The following is an 11,465-nucleotide window of genomic DNA, read 5'->3' as shown; positions in this document are numbered from 1 at the left end:
AGAGAGAGATGAGTGCTGCTGCTCCTCTCTCTCTTTTTATTCAGTCTGAGATCCCCACCCCAGCTCATGGGACAAACCTGTCTTACACTTGAAGTGGGTCTCCCTCCCTAAGTACACCCTTTTGGAAACACCCTCAGAGACACACCTGAGGTATCTCTCCACAGCATCCTAAACCCTGTCAAATTAACTATGACGATTAATCACCACACCTGCTCTTAGACACTTTAAGATTTAAGGCTATTATGAGCCTTATTATTTTCTTACAACTACTACTAGCAACACAGTTTTAATCCATCTTAGTTTTACAGTATCACATCAACCTTTACCACTCCGAGGACTGAAGAGATGGCTCAGCCCTTGCTGCTCTTCCAGAGGATCCAGGTTCAACTCATAACACTCACATGGTAGCTTACAAGCTTATGTAACTCCAGTTTCAGACGCTCTGGCACCCTCATCTAGCCTCTGTGGATAGACACCAGGCTCACATGGTTTACAAGCATACATGCAGGCAATATACCCATACAAATATTCGTTTAAAAGCATCACTCAGCCTGGTAATAGCCTGCTAGCCAGTAAAAACTCTCCATTGGAAAGGTCTGAAAATGATACCTCGGAGCTGGTAGAATTAATCAAGCAGAGCAGGGAAGGCTGTGTTTGTTGGGAGTGCACGGACCTGTATATCCATTTATTTCTTCAGCCAGTTGATAAGTGCTGTGAATCTACCAGAACAGAGCTAATGCAAAAGATTAAGAGGTGAGGAGGCCTCAGCCTCTGGCTTCAAGGAGCCCTCCTCCAAGTGGGAAGACACTCACGTGATTACTTTATAACACACACTTTGGTGTCCCCGGTAGTGCAATTGCTGAGAGTGGGGACCCGGGGACACAGCAACTCTGAAATGAGTTGTGGAAAGTACAGTGGTAGAGAACTTCCTGGAGGGAGCTTCATTTGCCCTGGGTCCCAGCTGGGAAGCTGATCCTGGCCCAGCCAATAGCACCTGTAATCAATCGCACTGCTTGGGAGGACCAGGTGGGAGAATCCCGAGTTTGAGGCCATCTTAAGCTAGTTACACAGTTGAGGTCAGCCTCAACTATGACACAGGATCGGGTCCCAAAACCAACTAAAGAAAGAGCAAAGGGAAAGGCAAAGGAAAGGCGTAGGGTAACCGATGGAGCTGCACTCTTTGGTCTGCAACCTTGCGCAGACGCCATTTTGAAGTTCCTAAAACCGAGAATATGATTGGTCTACCCTGGGTCAGGTATTCACAGGGGTCCAATCGAGTGCGGCTTTGGGGAGCTGCCGAAAATAATGGCTACCGTCTCCTCTCAAAGTGGCGCTCCGACCAGCTGCCTAGACAGTTTACTTACTGATCTTGTGGTTCCAGGTTCTCGGAATTCGTGTTTACTTCGTGTTCCCTTCTCCAGGGACAAAATGCAGGCCTGAGGGGTCCTTTTGGGCCTGTCCCTGTCTGAAAGGGCACGGGTGTGACTTGCTCACATGATTCAGTCCCCAAGCCCACTCCTCTCGCCTCCCTCCTCCACGGAGCCTCACTGCAGTGCCGGTGTGCCTTGGCCTCAGAGGCAGTTGAGCAAATCCAGATGGTAGAAAGCCCCGTTCCCAGGAGGGGCTGACAGCTGCTGAAGGATATTGCCTTGGAGCCAGCCTTGTTTTGCCATCAGTGAGTAACTGGAGGCGGACTGTGGTTCAGGTTTCCATCCAAATGTGCGGGAAGAAAGGGGGGGGGGGGAGCTGACTAGAGAAATGCAGATGCTGGAGAAGTGACCTTGTGTTGTGACCTTGCGCTGTTAGACAGGCCGTCCCACTCCCACAGACCATCTCCCTAAATGGACATCTCTTCACTCATCGCTTTAACTTGTGATAGAAGGAACTTAGCTCGGCCACAAGAGATTTGTTTCCCACTCCAAAGTCACACTCCTCTCAGGGTGTGGGTCTTAACATAACTCCATCTAACCACAAGGACATGGGGATGGGGGAGGCTTTATTCCTCCATCGCCAAGTTTTATCTCCTTATCTCTCCTTTGACTATCCCACCCTGACCCACAGTTTCTGCAATGTTCTGTCCCTCACCCACTCTGTAATTTATGGATGTGTTTTGCCTCGAAGAGCCAAAAAAGCTAAGGAGGTTATATTATCGTGCCAAGACATAGGACGTCTTGAGCCTCAAGCAGACCTCAGGTCCCAGTTCTGGCAACCTCTGCTCTTGTAACCTCAAGCAAAATGACTTTGTTTTCTTTTTTCTTTCTTTCTTTCTTTTTTTTTTTTTTTTTTTTTTTTTTTTTTTTTTTTTTCCGAGATATCTGTATAGCCCTGGCTGTCCTGGAACTCACTCTGTAGACCAGGCTGGCCTCGAACTCAGAGATCCACCTGCCTCTGCCTCCTAAGTGCTGGGATTATAGGCGTGCGCCACCACTGCCCGGCCGACTTCGTTTTCTTCCAGGTTCTCTTCCCGCTCTACCATGGCTCTGTCTATGCCTGTATTGCCTAGCAAAACCATCAAACAGGTCATAACCTACCCTGCCCCAAACTAGACACATAGCCAATATCCTCCAAATATTAAAATCTAACCTCTCATGGTCTATGAAATGAGAACAATTACACCAAACTGTAAATACCAGGTGAGGCATTTCACACGATTTGTAAAATAAAGAGTAAAAAGGTTACTATATAATACTATAAAGGATAAAAGATTAAAAATAAATAAATAAAATTTCAAAGTTCCATTATAGTTGCTACTATAGTTTTGTGGCTTTTTAGAAATATGTGGTTCTGCCAAAGGGGAAGGTTTGGAGTAAAGTGTTTGTGGGGGAAACTGAGCAGGGTTTCATAAGTCACCAGACCTAGTCTGCTTCTCACTACCAGTACTTTTTCTCCTTGTTTTATGCTTGATAGGTTTGTGGCCGGGGATGAGAACTTTAAATCAGGGCTGCTCAATTCCTACACCACTGGCATGTTGGCAAGCGAGAATACCCAGAAGCACCCATGCTTCCGTGAAAGTGACATTTGGAAGCCAGATAAGTCTTTGTTTGGGGAGGGACATAATAAAATACCCAGCCATGTCCCTTGCCCTCCGCCCATCAGCTGCCTCTAGTACCCTCCCCAGCTGGAATGTTCAACATGCTTTTTTCCTTTGCATCCCTGTTAGGAACGTTCTTCATATTTTAAATGGATGGGTCTGGGTCCCTAAGCGTTGCACTCAGTCCTATCCAGAGATGGGTTTTTTTGCTGACTTGGGTTTGACATACATACTATGTGAATGCTCTGTCACTGAACTGCATCCTCAGCCCATGAGTTGACGTTAGCTGCTGCTACAAAACAGTAATGGGGCATTATGGGGTGCTCTTCATGGAGGTGTTGTATGGTATTTCCATCTAGTTAAAATGTCTTTCTTAAATATCTATCTATCTATCTATCTATCTATCTATCTATCCCTCTTCTAGCCTCATTGAAATGGAAATGGATGGCTCATTATTAACTACAGTCACCCTGTTGTACAATATAACACACCAGAATTCCATGGTCCCCTTTCCCCTTAACACCCATTGGTTGGCTTTGCCCTCCTCCCTCCTGTCCCAGGCCTTTGGCTGCTACCATTCTACACTCAACTTTTGTGAGATGGTTCTGTGTGTGAGAGAGAGAGGCTGGCTCGGTGTTTCCATGGTTCCACATATGACAGAACATGTCAGAACATGTGGAATTTGTCTTTCTGTAGCAGATTATTTAACCCAGTGTTCTCCAGTTCCATCTATATTTATTCCAAATAGCACTGTTTTATCCTTTTTATGGTTGAAGGATGTTCCATGATGTGTGTGTGTATCATGTTATTTTGTATCCATTCATTAGTTACTATCTGTGTATGTGTGTGTATCATGTTATTTTGTATCCATTCATTAGTTACTAGACACTTTGACTGCTTCCTTTCTTCTTGCTACAATGCAGTAAACATAGAAGATGTCTGTTCAACACACTGCCTAGTTTCCTTCCGATATATAAAGCAAACAGTGGAGTTTCTGGAGAATACAGTAATTTTATTTTTAGTCACTTATTTCTCACAGTCTGTAATATCATTTTCATCTCTAACTGGCTTATACACACACACATACACACACACACACGTGTGTGTGCGTGTGTGCTTGTGTGCACAGTTTGTGAGGATTCCCGTTTTTCCACTTCACTTCCTGTCAGCCCCTACTTTTTTGTGTCTTTTGATTGATTGTCATTCTTGCTTGGGAAGGAAAATATCTCATTGTGGTTTTGATTTACATTTTTCTGAGGCTTGGTGATGTGGAACATTTTGTAATGGCCCGTGTGTCATCTGTACATCTCCTTTGGGGCAGTGCCTATGCAGGTCTACTGCCCTCCCGCCTTTCAGCTGGGTGATTTGGCTCACTTCACTGTCTTTGGAGTTCCTGTCTCTTGTGAATGTTGGCCTCTTGCCACAGGCATAGTTTGCAGACGTCTCCCATTCTGTCTGTTCTCTTCACTCAGATCCTGGTCTTCTTTGTTGAGAAGTTTTATAGATTAACATAGTCTGGTTTGTTCTACTTCTGTGTCATGTGTTTTGAGGAATCTTCTAAAACCTTGCTTGTTCTGTGAAAACTTTCCCCGAGATTTCCTTCTGACAGTTTCAGAAGGTGCATTTAAGTTTTCAATCCTCATTCTTTTTTTCAATCTCCTTTTCTTGTTTTTGAGACAGGACCATACTGTGTGGTCCATAGTGGACTCAGATTCACAGTCTTCCTCCTTCAGCCTTCTCAGGAGCTAAGACTACAAGCTTGTCATCTACTCCCCTGGCCCCTCCCCCCCCTTTTTTTTCTTTTATTGAAAATAGATTTTTTTTTTATTGGTTATCTTATTTATTTACACCTCAAATGTTGTCCCCCTTCTCGGTTTCCCCTCCTAAACCTCCCCATACCATCCCTCCTCCCCTTGCTTCTATGAGGGAGCTCCCCACCCACTTACTCCTGCCTCACTGCCCTGGCATTCCCCTACACTGGGGCATCTATGGAGCCTCCACAGGACCAGGGGCCTTTTCTCCCATTGATGCCAGACAAGGCCATCCTCTGCTGCATATGCGGCTGGAGCCATGGGCCCCTCCATGTACACTCTTTTCAGCTACTTTTTAAAGTGAATATTCTGCATATACTCAGGAGTAGTTCACATGGAATTCACCTGAGAAGGAACTTTTGGTGGATGTTTCATGTGTCTGGCATGTTTCACTCCCTCCATGAGCGCTGTGGGGGCTCGCTCTATACCATCTCACCCTCGTCATGCCCTGCTGAGGAGTCCTTGGGATCAGGCATCTTCCTTCCACCTTACAGATGAGCCTATGGAAACCCAGATGTTGTGTCAATCAAGAGCATATGGTTGTTAAGTAGTGAACCTGAAATTCAGTTCAAAGCTTAGTGGAGCAGACACCGGATTCCAGCATCCAAACCAGACCCATGACTGTGAACACAGTAGAGAAGTTCTTGCCTGATCCCTAAAACTATTGGATTAAGAAAAGACTCCTCCTTTTTCACCAAGATGGCGCCAAAAGCGAAGAAGGAAGCTCCCGCCCCTCCCAAAGCTGAAGCCAAAGCAAAGGCCTTGAAAGCTAAGAAAGCAGTGCTGAAAGGCATCCATAGCCACAAAAAGAAGAAGATCCAAACGTCACCTACCTTCCGGCGGCCCAAGACCCTTCGGCTGCGGAGGCAGCCAAAATATCCTCGAAAGAGTGCGCCCAGGAGAAACAAGCTTGAACACTATGCTATCATCAAATTCCCACTGACCACTGAGTCAGCCATGAAGAAAATAGAGGATAACAACACTCTTGTGTTCATTGTGGATGTCAAGGCCAACAAGCACCAGATCAAGCAGGCCGTGAAGAAACTCTATGACATTGATGTGGCCAAAGTCAATACCCTGATAAGGCCCGATGGAGAGAAGAAGGCATATGTTCGCTTGGTTCCTGATTATGATGCTCTAGATGTTGCCAACAAGATTGGGATCATCTAAACTGAGTCCCGATGGCTAATTCTAAATATATACTTTTTTTTTTCACCATTAAAAAAAAAGAAAAGAAAAGAAAAGACTCCTGCTAGTCTCATGGACAAATATGAAAAGAGCAAAACACACAAGATTTTGGATTACAAAAGCAATGGTTAAAATCATTTGTTAATGAGTTATCAGGATTTATCATGAGCAATAGAAAATAGAGATAACAGGGCTTTTGTGGTTAAAATTTTGTGAACTGAGAAGTTCTTTTAAAAAAAAAAAATGTAGCCGCAGTGGTGGCTCACGCCTTTAATTCCAGCATTTGGGAGGCAGATTGGAGGTGGATTTCTGAGTTCGAGGCCAGCCTGGTCTACAGAGTGAGTTCCAGTACAGCCAGGGCTACACAGAAAAATCCTGTCTCGGAAAAAAAAAAAAAATGTAGTTCAGCCATTGGTATTTCCCAGGGGGTTCATCATCCAATTGTGGGAAGAACCTGGCTCCCTCTTCAAGCCACCACTGAGGCTGTGCAAAGGCGCTATTCCCTTTCCCATAACATCAGCGATGACACAAGGAGAGTAAGCAGGCTGGGCCATGGGGACCACTTGTAAAATACTCCAGGGAGTGGACAGTCAGACACTGGAGCGCATCTCCAAGGTCTGGCCCGCATCCAGGGACTTTAGAATCTTGTGGTTTGCCTCAACTCTGGCAAGAGGAAAAAGTCCCAGTGCCTAATTTAGTGGCTCCCTCAAAAGTAAACCAAAATGAGTCATATGGGGATGGAGAAAAAAACGACCAGTGCCAGATGTCCATTTGAGGATCACCATGAAGACTCAAAGCTGAAGATGTGGGCATTCTATGCACCTGGGTGGCCACTGTTTCCACTGTACTGAGTCACTCCAGGACCTGCCAAGAGTGTGCATGTTCATGCTCACGTGTAATGGAGTGCCTTGAGTTCGCTTCTGCCTCCTCTGGGGTCAGTTTGCCAGCTACTTCTCAGCATCATCCTAGAAGCCTAGAAATATATAGAGTGGTGTCATTAAAGGGCGTGCCTGATTCTGTTTAAGGTTACACAGATGCTTGAGTTTGGACTTGGGTTGGTAATGTGGATCGGCTGGGAGACCGCTTGCCTTGGATGCTGAAGCCCTGGGTTAGGCCCCTAGCATTGCACAAACCAAGCGTGGTGGCCCAGGCCTATCACCACAGCACTCCAGAGGTCGAGGCAAGAATTGTAAATTCAGGGTCATTTTTTACAGTGCCATATGATATTCTGCCTCAAGGGAAAGGGAGGGAAGAGAAGGGACGGAAAGGGAGGGGAGAGAAGGGAGGGAAAGGAAGTGGAGAGGGGGGAAAGAACGGAAGGGAGCTGGGAGGAAAGGGAAGGGAAGGGGAGGAGAGAGAGGAGAGGGAAGAAGATGGAAGAGGAGTACAAGAGAGATTTTTTCCCCCACTAACACCAACACTGGTAGGTAACATTATTTATTTTAAGAAAATCTTTGCAAGTGATAAAGATGACATTTAACCAGTAGAGCACCATCCCTGTCCCTATTATATCCAATTTTAACCAGTTCCTATTTCAGTTCTTCTGTCAGTAGCAGAAAAATGCTAAGCAATGTGGCATGACACTTTTCACCTGTGACCTTTTCACAGTATTTCCTGACTCTTGCCTCATCCGGGTATGTACTAACTCACGGAGGGGTGTGCTAACTCATCTCTCACCATTTTCTTCATTGTTCCAGGTCAGGTCCCTTGCTCTATACATGAGAAGCTCATTGTTCTCTTTCTCTCTCTCTCTCTCTCTCTCTCTCTCTCTCTCTCTCTCTCTCTCTCTCTCTCTCTTTCTCTCTCTCTCTCTCAAACACACCCACACACCCACACACACCAAGCACCTCTCATCTCTAAGTGCTAAATGAACACTAAGCACAAAAATAGTCTATGCTCTCAAATATTTGTTGAATGAACAGAAGAAGAAAGAAGGACAGTCAGGCACACAGTCGTGTGCTCACACGTGTGCACACACACACACACACACACACACACACACACACACAGAAAGAGAGAGAGACAGAGAGAAAGATTTGGGGGCTATCATAGATCCGGTCCTCATCTTTAGATGATGTAACCGTGCAGTCTATGGTTTGCATCTGGAATACTCTCCCTCAAGCTCATGTGTTAACATCCTCACCCCCAGCTGCTGATGTATTTTAGGAGACAGGGTTTACTGGAGGAAGATGGCTGGGAATGAGTCTTTAAAGGTTATGCCTGGTCCTTGCTCCCTGCTCCACTCTGCTTCTTTGCTGCCAGGAGGTGAGCGTCCTTGCCTGGAGTGTCCTCTGTCCTGATGCTCTGCCTCGCCTCCAGTCCAGAGCGATGGATCCAATCTGAGATTGAAAGCTCAGAACGATGAGCCATGCAGTGTGATCCATAAGAAACTCAGGGAGTAAAAAAAACATGAGTAAGCTAAAGGGATGAAATAGTAACTAAAGGTGACTACATTAACATCAGAAAAGACAGATTCCAGAACAGAGAATATAACCAGAGATAAGAAGAGTTTGTAACAATAATGCGGCTGAATTAACAAAAGACAAAGGAATCCTAACCTTTGCATTGCTGGTAACATTCCTTCAAAGTAAAAGGGAAGCAAATATGTGCAGAGTTGCAAGCGGATATTAACAAATACAAATGTAAAATTAGATAATTTGCCCTCCTCTTAATGGTTAAAAAATAAAATCTCATCAGAAGGAAAATCATTAAAGATTTTAACTTGGAGAATAATCATCCAGCCTGACTTAGTTGACGTTTAGAGGACGTTCATCAATAAAGAGGCAGAAATAGCAGAATCTTTGCAAATGCATGTAGAGCATACAGTGGCTGGCAAAGCAGTGTCAACACATTTAAATGCATCTAAGTATGTCCCCTGGATAAAATAAAATCAAGTGAAAATTGATAAGAAAGATTACTGAAATATTTATAAAAGCTTAGAAGCCAAAGCTTAACTGTCTGACACAATTTGAGCTTGCTATAGCAAGAAAGTCTAACCTATTCCAGTGTTCTCTTCCTCATGAGACAAGCTGTTACATAGACTCAAACAATATTTAAGAAAAAAAGTATTGGCTCGTCGTGAGTAGAGTTAGTTGTTTAATGTGGGAGATAGTCACATCTCATGGAAAGGCTTTCTCTGGTTCATCTTGGGGCTTTGCTTTGTTTGTGCCCACAATAGCAAAGCTCTCCTGTCCCAATTGTGGACTTAACCTGTATTTGATCTAGGTGTCACCTAGTTAAAATTGACTTTGTTGTTGTTGTTGTTGTTTAAATAGCATTAGTCACATCTGTATCTTACCAAACTATGGTCTTAGAGAACTAAGGACTCAGCGTTTTCAACTTTATGCCACATAAATTTGAGTAAATATTTTCCAGTGCTTAAACAGTTCCCCCATTAAACTTGTGACTATCTCGTCTGGAACTTTACATTTTTGTCTTGTTAATAGTAATTTTTTCAATATTGTGTTTATTTATCATGTAATTTGCGATTCCATCTGGTTCAGAGTCAAAACAAACATTGCTCTTCAGCTACTTAGCATAAACCTTCCTAAGCCCCATCTTGTGAGAGACTGGTGGTGAAGAAGAAAATTGTCACAACTAAAAAAGCTTACACTTTTAAGTAACCCAGAGATAATAAGGGAAAGCACAGGGAGGAATAAGACGCATTTCTGAAATGAGCAAAAGTTAAAATATAGCATTTGCACCAAACTATAAGCTAAATATGCATTAAATGACTAAGTAAGTAAATGAAGAGGAGAAAATCATAGATGAATTCTAAATAATTGGTTTGGATGCTCTGCCCTCCTGGAGGTGACACATACCTCCTGACTCATTAAGAGTGGGGACTGCACACAGTGATTTCCTCCCATCATTGATGGTGGCACAGAGTAACAGTGAACCACTGTGACTTGTGACCAAAACCCACACCAGCAGTGACAGGTCTTAGTGCTCTATTGTGATATGCTGAATTTGGTGTCTTACCTCTGTGTTCTTCCTGAAGCCCTATAATCCCAGTTTAGTCACGAGGAAACGCATTAGAGAAGCCCCAGTTGAGAAGCAGTTGACAGGAATACCTGGTCCATTCTCCTCAAAACTGCCTCACTCATCCAAACAGGCAAAGCCTGGAAGAGTTTGGAGGCATTAGGGAAAACTCGAGAAATCTGAATAAAGTACGGATTTCAGTAAACTTTTTTGTTTTTTAAATTATGGTAGAAAAAAATACAAGCGATGAAACTGAAAGCAGCTCCATTAAAAAGAGCAGTAAGACAGATCAACTTCTGGTCAGAGTGAAGATAAGAAGAGAGATGACACAAAGTGTAGTGGTCATGGATGAGCAAGTGGCTTTCCTAGCAGTCCCACAGCAAAGCCAGCAGGATGGCCAGTTTTAATCTCAGTGGTTAAAGGTGTGTGCCACTAAGCCTGATGACCTAAGTTCAATCCTGAGGGACACACATGATGGGAGGAAAGGTGTCCTCTGCCTGCCACATGCATGCTGTGATGTGTGTGTATACACACAGACACACATACATACATGCACATGCAAATACACATACATACACATGCAAATACACATACATACAAACACACACATACACACCTGCACACACACATACATACACGCACATGCAAATACATATACACACAGACACACATACACACGTGCACACACATACACGTACATGCAAATACACATACATACACACACATGCAAATACACATACACACATGCGCACACACACAGACACAAGCATACGTGCAAATACACATTCATACAAAGATATATTTAAAATACTAAAAAAATAAAAGAGAATATTACAACCAATATTATGTCAATAACTTTGAAGCTTTTCAGTTAGATGGACAAATATTTTGATAGAACACTTGATCTTACCTAAAAGGTCAAGAAGCAATGGACAAATATTTTGAAAAATATAATATTGGGGCCCATTAAAAATATGCCATTGGGGTGGTTCAGAAGTGGCGGCTCCTGTGTTGTTAGAAGTAGTGACTGGTTGACTCTATAGGTCTACACTGCTGAGGGCTGGCCTGCATTTCCTATGCTGGCTGCCTCAATCAGTAAGTTAGGTGTATTGAGGTCTCTAATTCTAGATGTTGACTTTCCTAAATGATTTGGGGCTAGAAATTCTTTAGGCCTATTAATGTACTCCTTTTTTTTTTTTTTTTTTTTTTTTTTTTTTTTTTTTTTTTTTTTGGTTTTTTGAGACAGGATTTCTCTGTGTAGCCCTGGCTGTCCTGGAACTCACTCTGTAGACCAGGCTGGCCTAGAACTCAGAAATCTGCCTGCCTCTGCCTCCCAAATGCTGGGATTAAAGGCGTGCGCCACCACCGCCCGGCTAATGTACTCCTTGTCTCTTCATTTCTGATATATTCTACGTTCTCGGAGGAGACTTGGGTTTTCAGCTTGCCATGATTTT

General features: G+C 43.8%; 1 non-coding gene and 1 pseudogene across 1 annotated transcript; both read left to right on the top strand.

Moving 5' to 3' along the window:
• Positions 1-5,541: 5,541 nt before the first annotated feature.
• On the top strand, positions 5,542-6,061 carry LOC116094291 (annotated as a pseudogene).
• Positions 6,062-8,957: 2,896 nt separating this feature from the next.
• Positions 8,958-9,081, top strand: LOC116094545. The gene has a single exon (XR_004120186.1). It is a non-coding gene; the product is annotated as a small nucleolar RNA SNORA28 (small nucleolar RNA).
• Positions 9,082-11,465: the final 2,384 nt, after the last annotated feature.

This window comes from Mastomys coucha, unplaced genomic scaffold, assembly GCF_008632895.1.
Source record: "Mastomys coucha isolate ucsf_1 unplaced genomic scaffold, UCSF_Mcou_1 pScaffold16, whole genome shotgun sequence".
Lineage (NCBI taxonomy): Eukaryota > Metazoa > Chordata > Mammalia > Rodentia > Muridae > Mastomys > Mastomys coucha.
This window is presented reverse-complemented; position numbering and strand designations above follow the sequence as displayed.